Here is a 13,256-nt window from a genome sequence, read left to right as displayed (position 1 = left end):
AAGCCAAACAAAGCAGGTGGGGATTATATATATGGTTGCTCCTCTTCAAAGTTGATCTGCTTTGAATGCTCCTTTTCATACTTGCATCTGGAAGAAATTAGCAAGGGAAAGATACATCTTCTCTTCATAGATCCATACGTCTAGGGAAGGACAGATTTTGTTGGATTCTGCTTGAGGTATGCCGTTTTAAAGTGGCTTATTTATTGTGCATGTAGAAATCAGAGAGAAATTCTTGTTTTCCTAGTGGATTTCCATATGTATGCACTAACTCCTGTCCCAATCTGCAGGCGTTCTCCTGATACAACCCTTTCTTTTATTAAAAAAAGATGCACAGTGGGGTGCTATGGATATATGCGAGGAAAAATAAAAAGAGGCTCAGCTGGCACTTTAAAGACTGCGTGTTTCACGCCGTCTGCCTTCCTCATTATGGCAATATCATAGGTATGTCTTCTTATTTTTTTAAAAAAAGAAAAACACATTTAAGGAATAAAAAAATGCTAAGCGGTACAGCTCTTGCATGGAAACCAAGGGAGACAATACATTTTCTTTTTAATTTGAGCACCTTTTTATGTACAGTCGTACCTTGGAAGTTGAATGGAATCCATTCCAGAAGTCCGTTCGACTTCCAAAATGTTCGGAAACCAAGGCATGGCTTCTGATTGGCTGCAGGAAGCTCCTGCAGCCAATCGGAAGCCGCAGAAGCCGCGTCGGACGTTCGGGTTCCGAAGAACGTTTGCAAACCAGAACAGTCGCTTCCGGGTTTGTGGCGTTCTGGAGCCAAAATGTTCCACTCGCAAGGCGTTCGGGATCCAAGGTACTGTATTAATAAAACATTTAATGCTTTTATTTGTAGGTTATTGGCCACTGGAATAATATTGGACAGAAGCTGAAAGGACCTGGAAAGGAGACTCCAAACATACCATTTATTTAAAGTACACATTTGTCCAAGATTCCTGGGAATTGTAGTTTTTTAAAGGTGCTGGGAATTGTAGATGTGTGCAGAGGGTAAACTACACTTCCCATGATTCTTGTTGTGGGTTTGGTGATTCCAATGTAGGGTGTGCATGTAGCCTAAGGGTGGGGTCTTGTTCTTGCCCAAAATAATACATTTATAGTGTGAGCCTATGCCTGCCTGCTCAGAAGATAGTTCCACTATTTTATTTTATTTTAGGAACCAGAGACCAAATTGTAAACATGCACTGGATTATGGAGAAAGCTAGAGAGTTCCAGAAAGACATCTACTTCTGCTTCACTGACTATGCAAAAGCCTTTGACTGTGTCGACCACAGCAAACTATGGCAAGTTCTTAAAGAAATGGGAGTGCCTGATCACCTCATCTGTCTCCTGAGAAATCTCTATGTGGGACAAGAAGCTACAGTTAGAACTGGATATGGAACAACTGATTGGTTCAAAATTGGGAAAGGAGTACGGCAAGGCTGTATATTGTCTCCCTGCTTATTTAACTTATATGCAGAATTCATCATGCGAAAGGCTGGGCTGGATGAATCCCAAGCCGGAATTAAGATCGCCGGAAGAAATATCAACAACCTCAGATATGCAGATGACACAACCTTGATGGCAGAAAGTGAGGAGGAATTAAAGAACCTTTTAATGAGGGTGAAAGAGGAGAGTGCAAAATATGGTCTGAAGCTCAACATCAAAAAAAACGAAGATCATGGCCACTGGACCCATCACCTCCTGGCAAATAGAAGGGGAAGAAATGGAGGCAGTGAGAGATTTTACCTTCTTGGGCTCCATGATCACTGCAGATGGTGACAGCAGCCACGAAATTAAAAGATGCCTGCTCCTTGGGAGAAAGGCGATGGGAAACCTAGACAGCATCTTAAAAAGCAGAGACATCACCTTGCCAACAAAGGTCTGTATAGTGAAAGCCATGGTGTTCCCAGTAGTGATGTATGGAAGTGAAAGCTGGACCATAAAGAAGGCTGATCGCCAAAGAATTGATGCTTTTGAATTATAGTGCTTGAGGAGACTCTTGAGAGTCCCATGGACTGCAAGAAGATCAAACACATCCATTCTTAAGGAAATTAGCCCTAAGTGCTCATTGGAAGGACAGATCGTGAAGCTGAGGCTATAATACTTTGGCCACCTCATGAGAAGAGAAGACTCCCTGGAAAAGACCCTGATTTGGGGAAAGATTGAGGGCACAAGGAGAAGGGGACGACAGAGGACGAGATGGTTGGACAGTGTTTTTGAAGCTACAAACATGAGTCTGACCAAACTGAAGGAGGCAGTGGAAGACAGGAGTGCCTGGCGTGCTCTGGTCCACGGGGTCACGAAGAGTCGGACACGACTAAACGACTAAACAACAACAAAATTTTATTTTATTTTATTTATTGAATTTATATACCACCCTATACCCAGAGGTCTCAGGCGGTTCACAGAAAAGATCACAAAGATCACAGTATACATCTCCTGAGCCAGGGGTCAGCAAACTTTTCAGCAGGGGGCCGGTCCACTGTCCCGCAGACCTTGTGGGGGGGGACTATATTTTGGAGGGGGGGAATGAAAAAATTCCTGTGCCCCACAAATAACCCAGAGATGCAGTTTAAATAAAAGCACACATTCTACTCATGTAAAAACACGCTGATTCCCGGACTGTCCGCGGGCTGAATTTAGAAGGTGATTGGGCTGGATCTGGTCCCTGGGCCTTAGTTTGCCTACCCATGTCCTGAGCAGATAGAGATGTGTACTGATGTAATGCCACCTTTAAAAAAGAAAAGAAAAGGATAATTCTGTAACACAAAACAATAAGGAATTTGGAAATCCCAGGCTGATCTACCCCTTGAGACATGGTTCAACAATATCTGGGATGTGGCTATTTCAGAGCAACTAACTGGGCTTTAGGGACGCGGGTGGCACTGTGGGTTAAACCACAGAGACTAGGACTTGCTGATCAGAAGGTCGGTGGTTCAAATCCCTGCGACGGGGTGAGCTCCCATTGCTCGGTCTCAAATCCTGCCAACTTAGCAGTTCGAAAGCACGTCAAAGTGCAAGTAGATAAATAGGTACCACTCCAGCGGGAAGGTAAACGGCGTTTCCATGCACTGCTCTGGTTCGCCAGAAGCAGCTTAGTCATGCTGGCCACATGACCCGGAAGCTGTACGCCGGCTCCCTCGGCCACTAAAGCAAGATGAGCACCGCAACCCCAGAGTCTGTCACGACTGGACCTAATGGTCAGGGGTCCCTTTACCTTTACCTTTACCTGGGCTTTGAAGACTCGCAGAAGGTGTTATAAGGAGAGACACCTTTGATGAAACCTGTTTTTTTAATATGCAAGGGATGTAGGTAGGTAGCAAATTTCTCCCACCAATTTTGCAAACATATCTGTGGAGAGCCTTACATTGACTGTTCATGTCTTAAGATCATGCAAAACGATGCAATGATTTCAATGCTATGTTTATTCATTCTTTTTCACGGGAGGCTGCATTAAATTTTATTTAATCAATTGTTTTTTCGTAACAAAGGGCAAAAAAAAGGAAAAGGAGGTTGTTGCTAATGTCAATCATCTAGGAAGGCGCTGAAGAGACTAACAGACTGCTCCTAAGATGCTCATAATCCTGCGATAGATAGTAACAGATGAGCTAAGCAGAGTAGCTAGCTTGCTAGAGTGGCTTTTGAAACATGAGCAACTGTGCGGAATCAGGAAAGTGTGAAAATCTGGTCACTACATAAATTATCAGCAGTGTTTGTGTCAATTACAGACTGTGCTGTAAGGAGGAGATGGGGAATAATCTGACAATGAGGCCACATTAGCATCGTGTGCATATTCAAATCCATCATCTCTGGTCTGGCTAAGGGGGAATTAATGTCAACAAGAGGAGATTATTCATTGTCATTGCTCCCAGATCTGGAAGTGCTCAAGTGATGATGGTTATGTGGCTTTGTTTGGCTTTTTTTGCGACTACTGCCATCTGTCCCTTTGGCAAAATGAGCTCGATGTGAGGGCCTTACTCGAACTCCTCCAGCTTCTCCTTGGGCCTCTGCCTCAGCTGCCCCTTTAGATGGTCCTGAAATTAGCCCACAATAGGGATGGCTGACTCTGCACACCATTCACCGTAAGTGTCCCATTGAATACTGGAGCTCAACGACAGCAGCAAGGATGCTTCTAGCCCAGAGATGGAAGGACGACAAAGACCCTACCAGAGATGAATGGTAGACCAACTGATGGAGTTTGCAGAGACGGGGAAAATGACCCGGAAAATCAGAAACCAGGGAGATCAAAGTTTTAATAAAGAATGGGGGGAAATTATAGTGTATTTGGGAGACCACTGTAAACAATTGAACTCATTAGCAGGTTTGCAATAACACTTGTTATGTAACAAGAACTATGGATACTTTGAGGAAAGAAAAATTGGAGAAACTTCATGGGAAAGGGATTAGCAACGGAACCCATGGAGGGGTGGAGGTGAATCTTCGTAGATTTGTTTTTATTTTTAGTTTCGAATGGAAATACCGTGGTACCTCGGGTTACGGACGCTTCAGGTTACAGACTCCGCTAACCCAGAAATAGTACCTTGGGTTAAGAACTTTGCTTCAGGATGAGAACAGAAATTGAGCGGCGGCAGAGGGAGGCCCCATTAGCTAAAGTGGTACCTCAGGTTAAGAACAGTTTCACATTAGGAACGGACCTCCAGAACAAATTACGGTAAGTTCTTAATCCAAGGTACCACTGTAATAATTTGTAAAAACAAATAAAATAAGATTTTTAAAAAATCACTCAGCCATGGGGCCAAAAAAAAAAAAAAAAGGATATTGGAGCTCAACAACCCCAAACACACTCCTGGGAAATCTAAGAACTTGATCCTGTTAAGTGAGATAAAGGTAGAAGTAAAGGGACCCCTGACCGTTAGGTCCAGTCGTGACCGACTCTGGGGTTGCGGTGCTCATCTCGCTTTATTGGCCGAGGGATCCGGCGTACAGCTTCCGGGTCATGTGGCCAGCATGACTAAGCCGCTTCTGGCAAACCAGAGCAGCGCATGGAAACGCCGTTTACCTTCCTGCCGGAGCGGTACCTATTTATCTACTTGCACTGGCGTGCTTTCAAACTGCTAGGTTGACAGGAGCTGGGACCGAGCAACGGGAGCTCACCCCGTCGCGGGGATTCGAACCGCCGACCTTCTGATTGGCAAGTTCTAGGCTCTGTGGTTTAACTCACAGCACCACCCGCATCCCTTGTTAAGTGGGATAGGCAAGAATAAATAGTCATCCTGCTGGGAGAAAGGATGTAGCAAAAGAGAGTAAAACCGAGTTTTACAGCTGCCAGGAAGCCCAGCCATGGGATAGGACAAGACCAGAATCAAAGACCCTTCAGATCACAGAATAATAGAATCTTAGAGTTGGAAGGGACCCAAGGGTCATCTAGTCCAACCCTGTGAAATGAAGGAATCTCAAGTAAAGCATCCATAGCAGATGGCTATCCTACCTCTGGCTTAAAAACCACTGAGGAAGGAATCTACCACCTCCCGACTCCTGAGGGATCTTACTGCCAGGGACGTGGGTGATGCTGTGGTCTAAACCACTGATCCCCTAGGGCTTGCCGATCGGAAGGTGGGCAGTTTGAAACCCCAAGATGGGGTGAGCTCCCATTGCTCTGTACCAGCTCCTGCCAGCCTAGCATTTTGAAAGCACACCAGTGCAAGTAGATAAATAGGTACCACTGTGGCAGTAAGGTAAACAGTGTTCTGTTGCGCCAGAAGCTGTTTAGTCCTGCTGGCCCCATGACCCAGAAAGCTGTCTGTGGACAAACGCCGGCTCCCTCGGCCTGAAAGTGAGAAGAGCGCTGCAGGAGAAAACAAGCTTGCTCCATCTTCCATGCGACAGCCCTTGAGATATTTGAAGAGTGCTGTTGTTTCAAAAGTGACGTAGCGTTCACTTGTAAGATCTGAATTTCAAAATGCTGCAACATGTTGTTGGACAGTAATCCCCATCATCTCTGACCATAGGACATGCTGGCCAATGAAAGGATCTGGAGTCTAAGGGCCACACATTCCTTGTCTCTGGCCTAGGTACCTTGTCAGTGCCAACCTGGGGGGTAGGGGTGGGAGGCAACACGGATATTGTTGTTCTTGTTTGGTCATTTAGTCGTGTCCAACTCTTCGTGACTCCATGGACCAGAGCACGCCAGGCACTTCTGTCTTCCACTGCCTCCCGCAGTTTGGTCAAACTCATGCTGGTAGCTTCGAGAACACTGTCCAACCATCTCATCCTCTGTTGTCCCCTTCTCCTTGTGTCCAACATCAGGGTCTTTCTCAGGGAGTCTTCTCATGAGGTGGCCAAAGTACTGGAGCCTCAGCTTCAGGATCTGTCCTTCCAGTGAGCACTCAGGGCTGATTTCCTTCAGAATGGATAGGTTTGATCTTCTTGCAGTCCATGGGACTCTCAAGAGTCTCCTCCAGCACCATAATTCAAAAGCATCAATTCTTCGGCAAAAGAACACGGATATACACGCCCCCCCCTCTATTTCTCTAGGGTTATGTAACAGTGAAGGACTGCTGTCAGTTTATTGCTCGTGAGAAATCATTAAAAGCGATTGTCTGATGAAACCTAGAGCTGTTTGATCATTTCTTAGAAAAATTGCAGGAGGGGGAGAAAAAATGTCTTGTTGCACTTCAAAGACTAACACGGAAGATGGTGGGGTTTTGATGCAACGTGCTAACATAGAGACATCGCCCCCTCCCGCGGGAAATGTTTAGAATACAGTGGTATCTCAGGTTTAGAACTTAATTCGTTCTGGAGGTCCCTTCTTAACCTGAAACTGTTCTTAACCTGAGGTACCACTTTAGCTAATGGGGCCTCCTGCTGCCGCCGCGCAATTTCTGTTCTCATCCTGAAGCAAAGTTCTTAACCCCAGGTACTATTTCTGGGTTAGCAGAGTCTGTAACCTGAAACGTCTGTAACCCGAGGTACCACTGTAATGGGCTTTGCTAATTATCAGACCTTTCCCCAAAATCTACCCAGCAATAGCTTGTCAATGCAGGAGGGCAATTTCACTTGGGGGGCTTCCAGCCTTATTCTGTTTAGCAGCCTAGATCCCGACATGAATATATTCTATCAAAGCACCTGTGATGTGCAGTTGGGTGGGTGGGGGGAGGAATGCACAGCTATTAAAAACTTAGTTTTCCCCAGATGCGCATCAACTGATCAGGGCCAAAGACTTCAGCAGTTAAAGCCTGACATTAATTTGCTGGAAGGATGCTTAACAATCTATCACCTTGGGACGATCTCATTATGCAGACAAACACCAGCTAATACGAGACGACAACGCAAGCCCCCTCTGATTGTTATTCTTATACCGTTATAGGGCAGCAGGTGGAGCTTTCTTCGATTTATTGATGATGTGCAAAAGTCCTCCTTGCTATGAGGCTGACGTTGACCCACAAGATTCGCCAGGTGAAATCTGAATGTCAGGACAGAGTGAAACTAGTGTAACCCCTGTCTACCCCTCCCCTTTGGTGACATGTCAATGATGTAGCAATGATACTGTACGAACTGTATTCTGGGGTATGGTGGGAAAGTTTTAAAAGTTCTTGTCACCCCATCCTCGGGGTTCAAAATTCCTCTCTGAACCTGTTGCGCAATAACCTTTGGTCTACAGCTATTTGCTCCGGTTGGTGGCTGAACTCCTTCCTTTATTCCGCAGGGACCCGCGGGCTCTGCCCGACCAGCTGCGTGTCTGAGCAGCCTCACACCTAGATTTTTCCGTAACAGTGGGGGTTTCATAAAGTCCTAGAATTGTAGAGTTGGAAGGGACCCCAAGGGTCATCCAGTCCAACAGTGCAGGAATTATTATTATTATTATTATTTTGCCCAACGCGGAACTCGAATCCACGACCCTGAGATTAGGAACCTGCGACTGAAACCAGGCGCAATGGCTCAAGTCCGCTCGCGTCATGCATTACTCCGGGAAGAAAGAGACGTGTGGACCCCATGCAATGTTTGACCCACTCTCTGCCTTCTGCACGCGCTCGACAGGATTCCCTCTTTCAAACAGATCCCTCCCCCTCCCCCCCGCACCCCCTTCCTTAGAAGAAGCCGACCGGCTTTAATGATCCAGCCTTTTCCCAGCTTCCTCCCTCCCGTCCGGCCTGTGGCAGAAATACCTCTCTCCACCCCCAGCTTCCCACCATTAAAGGGAAAAAAGGGCAGCCCCCGACCCGCCTCCCCAGGTCACCTCCTCCCAGCGATGGTCAAGGGAGGAGCGGCCTGTCCATCACCGAAAGGGGCGGGGCTAGAGGATCCTGCTCTCCTCCCTTCCCTCCCTCCCTCCTTCCTTCCTCCCTTCCCTCCTTCTTTCTCTCCTCTTCCCAAGTTTCCGCTCCTCCCTCCTTCGCGCGAACCGTCCCGTCGCTCCTGCTCGGCGCCGGGGGGCCTAATTCGGTGCCAAGGCGGATTGCTCAGCCGGCATCGCGCTCCCGAATCGGGAGACAGAGGAGGAGGAGGAGGAGCCGCCGCAAGAACTGCTGCAGTGTCCTAGGAAGGAAAAGCAGCGTCGGCAGGGGGTGAGGTTTGGCACCTGGCCGGTAGAGGGGGCTGCAGGGCATTTTGGGAGGGGGTGGGGGGGTGGCAGAGGCTGCAAATGGATGGTTTGCATGATCAATGCCCAAACCCGCGCGCCGGAGTTCCAGAATGGAACGTTGATCATCTCTGGACGTTCCATAGAACGCGCAGAGAAATCCTCCCCCGCTCCTGTTAGACACCCTCCGTCGCTTCGATGGCGTTCTGACTGCAAGATCCTGATTCGAGGGCAGAATATTCCGATTTATTCATTTATCTCGCCTGCTTGTGTGTGTTCGTGTGCGTGAGATTTTGGTGCTAGAGAGATGCTCCGGCGTAGGCTCTTAAAGAGAACGCGGTTTTACGCACAGGAAGCGGAGATATGCCCAATTGATCAGGCCAAGTGCGGGATCGGGGTAAGTTTTAGATGGCTGGTGAATGATAGATGGATGGATAGATAGATAGACAGACAGTGCTTTTTCTGGGGGGACGAAGGGGTACACATACCCCCTAATCATTTTGTGAATCTTTGTACTTTTGTCCATTTACTGTATTTATTTTTCCCAATTTGAACTATAAAATGGTAATTTTCTGGAGTGAAAATGAGAGTACCCCTGAACGTTTTTAAGGGGGGGAACCACTGTATAGATAGATAGAAAGATAAGAATGCTTTTTTCTGGGGGCACGTAGGGGTACGCATACCCCTAAACATTTTGTGAATCTAAGTTTGGCCTCATATTTCAATATGAGTAGGAAAATGAGAGTACCCCCCTAAACACTTTTTAAGAAAAAAAAGCACTGGGTAGGTAGATAGACAGATTTTATTTAATCTTTTTTATAATTTGTATACAATTTTCTGTTTCACAATTTTGAATACTCATCTAAACATCCCTAAACTATCAATGACTTCCCTTCTTCTCTTTTCATGGTTCATTTGGCATACCGTATATCCCTGCCTATTTTACACAAACCAAACCATTCGATATTCTGTTATTACACTCATCAAAACTTATTTACCCTGTTGAATTTATCTTAATGCTGCCGATGGACAGTGTTTTATGACATTTAGGAAATGTCAGTAGCCCAGTGCTGCTTCTGAACCGGGGAAGGAATATGATCCCCTGCGGGGTTCCTTCCCTACGTCGGATCTGAACTTTGACTTGAGAGTAACCTCCTGTCCTTTCAGGGTCAGGGGAATAGGGTCTTAAAAACTACCTATATTGTAGTACATGTGTAGGCAAACTAAGACCTGGGGACCGGATCTGGCCCAATCGCCTTCTAAATCCAGCCCGTGGGTGGTCCGGAAATCAGTGTGTTTTTACATGAGTAGAACGTGCCGTTTTATTTAAAATGCATCTCTGGGTTATTTGTGGGTCATAGGAATTCATTCATTATTTTTTTTCAAAATATAGTCCAGCCCCCCACAAGGTCTGAGGAACAGTGGACTGGCCCCCTGCTGAAAATGTTTGCTGACCCCTGTTGTAGTATTTTACAAGTGGAGGACACAAGGAGCAAATAGGAGTTCAACTATACCAAATATCTACTTAAGAGTTATATGCCCTATAGCTAGCCATTAGGGAGCGCTGCTTCTTGGGTTTTCCTCTTCTAAAAAAACCCAACCCATTGCACCCTCTGAACGTCCAAAGCTCATAGACTGACAAAGATGGGCATGCGTCTGTGTTTGGGTGTAGTATTTGTGTCCATATGCCTGATCGTGGGTTTCCTATGTTCATAATTGTGGTGCATCTCTATACAACTCAGATAGACTTATAAGGTGCATGGGTCTTCCTAACTTAAAGCACACCCTTCTATGCGTCTACGCAGAAGTAAGTCCTGCTGCGTTAAGTGTACATAGGACAGCGCCCTTAATGTCTTTGTCATGCAACATCCCAGCAGCCTATGATGCTCTGAAAGCTCGCTCTGTGTTTTGATCGATATACCGCCCAAAACTGGTTTGAAGTCCATATCACAATGTTTGCTTCATAATTTTTGACCTGGCATTGTGTTGCGAATCATGGTGTGTGTGTGTGTGTGTGTGTGTGTGTGTGTGTGTGTGTGTGTTATGCAAAAAAAATCACAATAGAGGGGGGTGGACTGTGAAGCCGGCCAAGGCCTCTCTCTACATAGCTCCATCCTTATTTCAGACATTGTGATATATCAGTATATTGTGGTGTTTAAGGTAAAGGTAAAGGGACCCCTGACCATTAGGTCCAGTTGTGACCAACTCTGGGGTTGCGGCACTCATCTCGCTTTATTGGCCGAGGGAGCCGGCATACAGCTTCCGGGTCATGTGGCCAGCATGACTAAGCCGCCTCTGGCGAACCAGAGCAGTGCATGGAAACGCTGTTTACCTTCCCGCTGTAGCGGTACCTATTTATCTACTTGCACTTTGACGTGCTTTCAAACTGCTAGGTGGGCAGGAGCAGGGACCGAACAATGGGAGCTCACCCTGTGGTGGGGATTCGAACCGCCGACCTTCTGATAAGCAAGTCCTAGGCTCTGTAGTTTAACCCACAGCACCACCCGCATCCCATTGCGGTGTTTAGCTGGTGATATATCACAAAGTTGAAAACCAGCCCTACCCACCAGTAAAACACCAGTCTTCAAGGGCCCAGAGATTCACATTTGTTTCCAAGCGCTTGTTCAGAAGTAAGTTACGCCAGAGCTGTTGTACTCTAAAGCTATTCTTTTCAAAGCGTACGACACAACCTTGGACGACATTGTGAGATGTGATTAAGGGCAGGCTTCCAGTCTTGTTTTTGTGTGTCTCATGACCAGGACAGAGAGGCAGAGTGCTCACTCACCTTTTCTAATTAATTGTGGGGGTATCTGGGTACAGTAAGTTATCTGATGGCTAATGGATTTCTCCTCTATATTTTACAGACCTCCCTCTGCCTAGTTATCCCTCACAAGCCTTCCATCTCACTTACCCGAGAGTAAGCCCCTCTGAAATCCACGGGACTTATTTCTGGGTAAACATGCGTACAGATGCACTGTAAAGTACTCAACTGGGGGCGGGAAATATCCCCAATACAAATAACTGCTTTAAAAAAAGAATTAACTATCATATGCAGTAGCCTAAACAACAGATGTTAACATTGATTTTATTGATCTCTCTTCACTATCCAAGGTCAGAAATCCATGAACAATAAAGGGAGCAAAAAGCTGGTGAGAGATAAGAAAATATTTCATAATGTTGCTGTGAAGTTTATTTATTATCCTGTATTACTTTAGCTGTTTAGGAAGAGTTGTATCTCAATCAGTACAGTGCTGTGTTTCCAAACTAGGGTCTCCTGCTGTTTTTGGACTACAGTTCCCATCATCCCTGACCACTGATCCTTCTAGCTAGGGATGATGGGAGTTGTAGTCCAACAACACCTGGAGACCAAAGTTTAGAAAACACTGGTATAGCACGTCCTCTGCATGCAAAAGATGGCAGATCCAGTCCAGGACATCTTCAGGTGAGGTTCAGAAAGACCCTTGTCTGAAACCCCACAGTGCAACTGCCCATCATTATAGACAACACTGAGTTAAGAAGATGGTCCGACTGATAAAATTTGACTTCTAGTTTTCCATAACGTGTGTCTCCGAAAGCTTGCGAAGAGCTGTTTTCTGTAGGTATAAGCTTGGAAGCAAAAGCTGTCGTTTTAGAGGGATCTGTTAGAACTGGGGCTTCTGCCAGATTCTTTTAAGGTTATCAGCGGTTCCCAAACTGTGGTCCAGACCACCACTGATCCCTGTGCATCATTTGAGTCGTGTGCCTGTGAAGAACAGTCAGTGCAATGGTTGTGAACAGCAGACAAAGCACGTTGAATATCAGACTTGTTTTTAATTGTATTTTTTATTTTTGTTTTCATTTTTACATTTTATTTTATTATTTGATCTGGCATTTTTCCATTCTATGGAATTCAAATTGTGCTACGAGAAAAAGCAATATAAGGAAGAAAAGAAGCAGTAGAAATTATAAGACAGCATCGAGTACAATTGCTATAGCAGGCAGAGAAACCATGAAGTGGTCTGCCAGTGGTACGTGTGGGCAAAAGTTTGGGAACCACAGATGTTGCCTGGAAACATGGTTTCCATGTTGTTTGAAGCCAAATCATAGCTTAGTGTGAACACATGAGCTCCTGGAGAGAAGATTGTGGCTGCTTTGCTCCTCCTGAAATCATTCTGCTGCTGAGCTAAGCCATGGTTTGTCTTAGCAAGTCATCTAAACCTGGCTTTATGGTTTAGCTTACCATGGTGTGGCAGTAGAACAACCAAGGAGGAGCAAAGGGATCTCCTGGAGCCTGCCTGCCTGCCTGCACATTCACGTTAAACCATGGTTTGACTTAGTGTGTCATGCAAACCAGGCCACCATGAGAGATGTCTGAGCAGTTGACCTGGTCAAAATGGTTGCTTGTGTGATTGGCATTTTCTTTGGCGTATTTGGGGATAGAGTGCCAGTTTCGGATACTGCTGAACGGTTTCAGTCGAGAGCTTTCCGTTATGCAGGCAGAATGAAGAAGACCAACCTTCTCGTGCCAAATTTTTGTTTTGGGTTGTGGCATGGAAGCACGAGATTGCAGAATCTCCAAGTTCTCTTCTCTCTCCCCTTCCATCCTCTGCTGTAGGGGTGAGGAACCTCAGGCCCAGAGACCAAATACAGACCTCTCTGTTTAGCCTTTGAGACTTTTCCCAAACCAGTCTCCCGGAGTGCTCTCGTTCTCTGTTCTGTTAATGTTCATAATCTCATCATG

At 46.0% G+C, this 13,256-nt stretch overlaps 1 protein-coding gene across 4 annotated transcripts in view; it reads left to right on the top strand.

The window, feature by feature from the left end:
* The window catches only part of POMGNT2 (protein O-linked mannose N-acetylglucosaminyltransferase 2 (beta 1,4-)), a 44,682-nt gene that overhangs the window by 20,265 nt on the left and 11,161 nt on the right, over positions 1–13,256 (top strand). The window contains exon 1 of one of the 4 annotated variants that reach the window (XM_083578051.1): positions 8,239–8,522. The exons of 1 other annotated variant lie outside the window; for it this stretch is intronic. The gene's annotated coding sequence lies outside the window, so the exon portion shown is untranslated. Of the gene's footprint in view, positions 1–8,238; positions 8,523–8,574; positions 8,934–11,647; positions 11,686–13,256 lie in introns of those variants that run through there. 2 more of the 4 variants (XM_083578052.1, XM_083578054.1) reach the window with 2 other exon arrangements.

The sequence above is a fragment of the Podarcis filfolensis genome, assembly GCF_964270895.1.
Source record: "Podarcis filfolensis genome assembly, chromosome: 12".
In the NCBI taxonomy this organism is placed as follows: Eukaryota; Metazoa; Chordata; class Lepidosauria; order Squamata; family Lacertidae; genus Podarcis; species Podarcis filfolensis.
The sequence above is the reverse complement of the archived record's forward strand: the minus strand, read 5'-3'. Positions and strand labels throughout refer to the sequence as shown.